General features: G+C 41.1%; 1 protein-coding gene and 1 pseudogene across 1 annotated transcript in view; one reads left to right on the top strand and one right to left on the bottom strand.

Annotated features, from left to right (window-relative positions):
• The window catches only part of Chsy3 (chondroitin sulfate synthase 3), a 228,842-nt gene that overhangs the window by 65,257 nt on the left and 156,655 nt on the right, over nt 1-6,930 (top strand). The gene's annotated exons all lie outside the window — the stretch shown is intronic.
• The window catches only part of LOC102001559, a 52,420-nt pseudogene continuing 51,073 nt past the window's right edge, over nt 5,584-6,930 (bottom strand).

The raw sequence follows: 6,930 nt of genomic DNA on the forward strand, positions 1-6,930 counted from the left end.
TCTCCTCCCCCAAGGACTGGGATGGGAGATGAGAGACATGAAGCACAATGCCAGATTCTAGAACTTTTAGCATTTGATATGTCCCACTGCTAAGTCCTTGTTTACTCATTTGCCCAGTGATAAACATGGTTTCTAAGTTCAGATAATTCTGCAAAGGGCTACTTCAGTCACCAATCATTTTGTGAATTTTTATGTGATTTTAAAATATTAACTAAAATAGGTTATTTATTTATTTAATTCTTCTTTTATATAATATACCCCTACTGCAGATTTCCCTCTCTCAATTCCTACATGTTTTTCTCTTACCGCCCCTCTTTCCCAGATCTATTATCTCCTTTTCACCCCAGAAAAATACAGGCCTCCCAGAGACATCAAACGAACATTGCACAGGAAGATACAATAAGAACAGGCACAAACCCTCACATCAAGGCTGGGGGAGGCAGCCCAGTAGGAGAAAAAATATCCCAAGAGCAAGCAAAAGAGTCAGAGACACATGACTCACTGTCAGGAGTCCCCACAAAACACCAAGCCAACAGCAGGAACATATATGCCGAGAACCACAGGCTCATGCAGGCTCCATGGTTGCTGCTTTGGTGTCTGTGAGCTCCCGTGAGCCCTGCGTAGTTGATTCCGTGGGCCATGTTCTTCCAGGGCTCTCAATCCCTCTGGCTTGCATAATTCCTTGCAGCACACAATGCCTGTCTGCGCTCTATGTGCTGCCATACAGTTCCTGAGCTTCGGACGAGGGGCTGGAGGTTAAAACATACAAAGACACACAGAGACAGAGAGAGACACAGACCTCCAGTCACTGGTAAGAAGCCCCTTTATTCAATAGCACCATGGAGACTTATATACCCAACAGTCAAGTGGGCCAACAGGTGAAAACCTTATCCTCTGATCCTCAAGGCCAAGGCAACACGTGCTTGTGGAGCAGAGCTGGTAAACAACTTTGATACAGCTTTCAGTAACTCAAATCTGAAGGAAAGTAAAGATTTCTAGCAGGGAAGAGCAGCTGGAGGCCAGGACTCCAAATGGTCCCAACAATTCTTCATTCCCTTTTTCCAAAGAGATCCAAAATCCTGAGGGAGGGACTGGATGGAGACATCTAAATCAGGCTGTCTCTCTCCCTTTGCCTAATGTTTGGCTGTGGGTCTCTGCATCTGTTCTCATCTGCTCTCTATTGATAACAGGGCTAGGCAATGGCCTATGAGTCTAGGAGAACATCAGTAGGAATCATTTTATTATATATATGTGTGTGTGTGTGTGTGTGTGTGTGTGTGTGTTGTGTTGTGTTTTGTTCTACCTTAGGACTCTGGGCTATCCTGTCTCTCTCTGGTTTCTGCTAATCCAGACAATATTGGGGTGGGCTCCCTCTGTGGCCTGAATCTCAAATTAGACCACTCTTTGTTTGGTCACTCCATGGCTTCTCTGCCACCATTGCCCCAGCGCATCTTGCAGGGTGGATGACAGATTGCAGGTCAAAGAATTGTGTTGTGCAATCTTCCTTAATACTATGTCAAAATGCATCATAGTGATTGGCCAATTGGCCATTCTAAAGAGCTGAATGGCCATTATCTAGGCAAACTTAGGCTAGGTAAGATTTCTGGGGACAAAGAGCTCTGGGAGGAAGAAAGGGAGTTGCCAGCCAGACACAGAGGAAGCAACATGGGCAGGTCAGAGTATAGGTAACTGAGCCACATAAAAGAATGTAGATTTAAAAATAGGGATTAATTTAAATTATAAGAACTAGTTAGGAACAAGTCAAGCTTTCATAATAATAAATGTCTCCATGTCGTGATTTGGGGGCTAGAGATCCATAAGCCTTGGACAGTTTTGTGACTGGGTTGGTGTCCAATCTCATCACCGGAAGCCTTGCCTGGTTACAGAAGATAGGATAGAATCCCTAGCTTCCATTACTAGGGGTCTTTACTAGGGTCACCTGTATAGATTCCAGGGAGATTAAACTTCACTAAGTTTCCACGTTGCCCACCAAATGTGCTCCAATTCCAGTCATCTATACCTGTACTCTCCCTCTATCCCCTGGCACTGAGCTTTTCTATTCTCATCCTATCCACTCCCAGGCCACCTGCAAAATCTATCCTATTTCCTCTTCCCATAGAGATCCATGCATTCCCCGCTAGAACCCTCCTTGTTGCTTAGACTTTTGAGTCCCCTGTTCTTATGAATGTTGGATTTTTGTCAGTTTCTTCTCTAACTATTAATATGGCTCTGTAAGTTTTGTTTTTTATTTAGTTGTCTTAGATTAGCACAATAGATCCCTGAATCTTTCTTGCATATCTAGGATAAATCCCACTTGGGTGTTCTTTTAGCACATTGTTGGTCTCTATTTGCTATTAACACATTAGTGTCTTTGTTCATGAGAGGTAATGATCTGTAGTTGGCTTATCTTTTAATAAGATTTAGATGCTATATATATTTTTATATTTACTGATGGATTTAACAGTTATTTTTAGGTTCTTTATTATGCATAATGTATTCAGGTTATAGAAATTCACTCTTCAGTAACACCCCTCCCTTGTCTCACCATACCTTGAAGACTTTTTCTGCCATGTAAGCAACCCACCAATTAATTGTTCTAAAGCTGTTGTCTTAGTTTCCTTTATATGTGTTTGCATATGTCTCCACATATGGGAGAGATAAGGAATGCCTTTTGTTTCTCATGTCTTCAATCACATCTGAATAAATTTCTGAAGTCATTTCATCCTTTTGGTGAAAATCGAATGATGTCTTTAAAGCAGTTATATATAATTTGATCAAAATTTTTCATCTTGGTCTGTTTTCATTTGGCCAGTGCTGAGCTACATTTAAATTCAAAGGTCATGAATAACTATTATATTTAATACAGTTCCTTTCACTCTGTCTTATCAACATATATTAGTATATCATCAAATTTGAATGGCAGAGAATGAAACATTTCATTTGTGAGTCTACATCAATTTAAATACAAAATCAAGTAAGTGTTCATAGCAATTCATACACCAATACAGTTAGGGTTGATCAGAGCATATTGTTAATTTAATTTTCTATTTAAAGTATAATTACACCATTTCCCCATCTCTCTCTTATTGCACCCATGTCCTTCACACCCCTGCTTCCCCAAACTCACTGGACTCCTTCTTTTAACCATTGTTTTTACATATACACATAAAAAATAATCAACAAACATATAAATGCAACCTACTGAATTTATTGATTATTTCCTGCATGTATATGATTCTAGGGTACTGGATAGTCAGTTGAAGGCTCACTTTCCTCATCTCTGCAGTTGCTAATTGCTTGTAGCTCTTTCTCTAAGCATGAGTCCCTGTGAAATTTCCCTCTATCTGGTTAATGTCAATTGTGATGGAATTGTTCACTCCTTATTTAGGCAGCCAAGCTTTTTAAGATGATGGGTGCAGCTTCTAATCACAGCAGAATTCGTGGTCCTCTGGTCTGACCCCTGCTTCCATAATGGTCTGTGAGCATTAAGTGTAGGACTTGTGCTTTAGATGGATCTACTGGGGCTGAGCATCCACAATCAATTGATCTCTGCATTTGACCAGTTGTGGCTTTATTTAATAGTCTCAATCTCCTGCAAAAAGAAGTGTCTTTGATGAAGGGTGAGATAATATGCTTATCTATGGGTAGAAGGATAAGTCCTAAGAATGCAGTTAGGAATTACAGTGGTTTAGAAAAATGGCGAGCATTTTGTAGATTTATGCATGTTGCTTCTGGTTAAGGAAAGATATTAGTAATACAATTATTTCATAAAAATAAATAGAATTTTAAAAACTCTCAATGTTCTTGGATATTTCATTATTAGTTATTATTAATTATTATTAGCATACCTTCACCAGAGTTGTCTCAAAAAGGTCTAAGATAGACAGATAAAAATTTCTATATTTTTTTAATTTACATTTAAAAACTTAATTCACTAACATAACTTCATGTACAGCCAAAGAGAAAAAGTGAAAGGTGTTTGGAATTGTGCCAGGTTTTGTTATAAAACAGATATGTAAATCGCTGTTAATATTTACACCCAGGTTGTTCTAAGCCCATATTCTGTATTATCGTAGACTTATGACATTTACCATAGGTGAAATTCTGTTGCCTGTACATGAAGGTGGTTGCCTGGGTCACTTCTTTCTGTGTCCATATGCTGTTGCTTGAAAGAATCATAAGTTTAGCATAAACACTAGGAGGCTCATGGGACGTAAGAAGTAGACTTTTTTATTTTCATTAAAGTTGTTTAAACGGGTCTCAAAATTCCATGACTGATTTTAGTTGTTTTGCATTTAAAACTATTGATTTTAAAAACTAATAATTTCAGCAAGTCTGGTTTTATCCCATGCTTTTTTCAGACCCAGGCCAGCTGGCCTTGGTGAATTCCAGATAGAACATCCTTATTGTCTCAGTGTGTGGGTGTACCCCTCGCGGTCCTGAATTCCTTGCTCGTGCTCCCTCTCCTTCTGCTCCTGATTTGGACCTTGAGATTTCTGTCTGGTGCTCCAATGTGGGTCTCTGTCTCTGAACATAGCGGACAATGAGGACTACTGAGAACTCAAGAACAATGGCAATGGGTTTTTGATCCTACTGCACATACTGGCTTTGGGGGAGCCTAGGCAGTTTGGATGTTCACCTTACTAAACCTGGATGGAGGTGGGCGGTCCTTGGACTTCCCACAGGTCAGGGAACCCTGATTGCTCTTCAAGCTGATGAGGGAGAGGGACTTGATTGGGGGAGGGGGAGGGAAATGGGAGGCGGTGGCGGGGAGGAGGCAGAAATCCTTAATAAATAAATAAATTTAAAAAATATGCAGACTAAAAGTTGAAAAAAAATAAAAAAATAAAAACTTAAAGCATATATACACACACCCAAATAAACGCATAAATAAATACTAGATGGTTCACTAAACATTATTTCCTTTGGGAGGTTTTATGGCACGTTGCTATCATCAAGCAGTCTTTTATTATAAAACCTAAGTAGTCAATGTGGACAAATGATTCTGAAACCTTCTTACACCCCTGAGTAAGACAGGTAGCAGGTGTTAGGGGTCAATGTATTAGTCTTTTGTGCTTTCTGGGCAAACTTGGTGACCTTGCTACCACTGGCAGCCTTCTTGTCCACAGCCTTGGTAATACCCATAGCAACTGTCTTCCTCATGTCACATGGAACAAAATGACCCAGTGGAGAATAGTCAGAGAAACTACAGACACACATGGGTTTGCCTGGATCAATATCAATAGTGCTGCATCACCAGGTTTCAGGAAATAGAATCATCTCCCCAGCTTCTTACCAGAATGAAAATCAATTTGGGGTGTGTGTGTGTGTGTGTGTGTGTGTGTGTGTGTGTGTGTGTGTGTGTGCTGGAATGCATGTATGTGTGTGCAGTGTGTGTGCGCGTGTGTTTGTATGGTTGTTTTGTTTTGCTGTGTTTTGTTCTGGGACAGAAACTATATATAGCTCTGGCTGTCCTGGAACTATGTAGACCAGGCTGACCTCAAACTCACAGAGCTCTGCCTGCCTTTACCTACATGGTGCTGCAATTCAAAGCATATGCCATTGTGCTCAGCCATCATTTTTTCAAAGCTCAGCAAATTTGTAAGCTAGGCGAAATGTGTGACAATCCAGTATAGGACCATAGCCTTCACTAATTTTGCCTGGGTGGTTCAGGATAATCATCTGTGTGATGAAGCCAGCTGCTTCTGTTGGTGGGTCATTTTTTGCTGTTCCCAGAAATGTTACCACGTCTAACATCTTATACATCCACATTCTTTTGTTGAAGGTCATGTTGTCCTGGGACTTCACTCAGTTCTGTTCACTCAGAACTTCATGGTACATTTCAGCAGAATTTACCTTAGTTGTGACATTGTCCAGGACAAAGGTAACCATCATGCCTGGTTTGAAAACACCTGTCTCCTCCACTTGGCCCACAGGGACAGTGCTGGAACTATCAATGTTATAGACATCCTGGAGGGGCAGCTGCAAAGGTTTATCAGTTGGATCGATTGGTGGCAGGATACAATTTAAAAATTCTAGCACTTTGGTCTCACTAACAATCCCATTTTTCCAGGTGACTTACCATCCCTTGAACCAAGGCATATTGGCACTTGTCCCCAGCATATTGTCAAGATTCCAAACAGGTGCTGGCACAAATGCCACTGTGTCAGGTTTATAGCCAGTCTCCTTGATGGAAACATTGACTTCCATAGCAATTTCCCCCTCTTCTGCCTGTAGAGTAGCTTGGTTGAACCTGTTTTGCTGACACCAACCATCAGCTGTGTTCACACCCAACGTGTTAGCCAGAACGGCATGCTCATGGGTCTGCCCATTCTTGAGGAAACTAGCTTCAAATTCACCAGCACCAGCAACAACTCTCAGGACAGCAGTGTCAGACTGAAATGCGCCTGGAATGGAGTTTATCCCATAATCTCTGTGTCCTAGAGCATCAGAGATAGTCACAAAAAATTTGCTGGTCTCAAATTTCCACCAGGAGATGTAATAGTGATACCATATTCATGCTCAGCTTTCAGTTTGTCTAAGACACAGGCGGCCTTGAATGAGCTTTTTTCCCATTTCAGCAGCCTCCTTTTCAAAAGTCTGTTCACCAGTTCCACACATTTATAGATCAGATGGCCAGTGGCAGTGCACTTGCCCGAATCTGCATTTCTGATGACAATGTTGATGTCTTTTCCTTTCCCATGTTGCCTCTAAGTTAACAGTGGTTTTCATAACACTTGTGCTCTGATAGCGAACCTGTTGAGACAGAGCAGCAGAAGACTTTGCTGGGAAACATCTATAGAGCTGAAGATCGACAAGAGAAGAGAATTTGTGTATACCCCTCATCCTGTCATGGTCTTACAGGGAGACTTATCATGCCCAGGGTGCACAGTAGGGGAGCAGGAACATATGCCTGAAGCTTAGCCTAGG

Source organism: Microtus ochrogaster, chromosome 18 (assembly GCF_000317375.1).
Source record: "Microtus ochrogaster isolate Prairie Vole_2 chromosome 18, MicOch1.0, whole genome shotgun sequence".
Classification (NCBI taxonomy): domain Eukaryota; kingdom Metazoa; phylum Chordata; class Mammalia; order Rodentia; family Cricetidae; genus Microtus; species Microtus ochrogaster.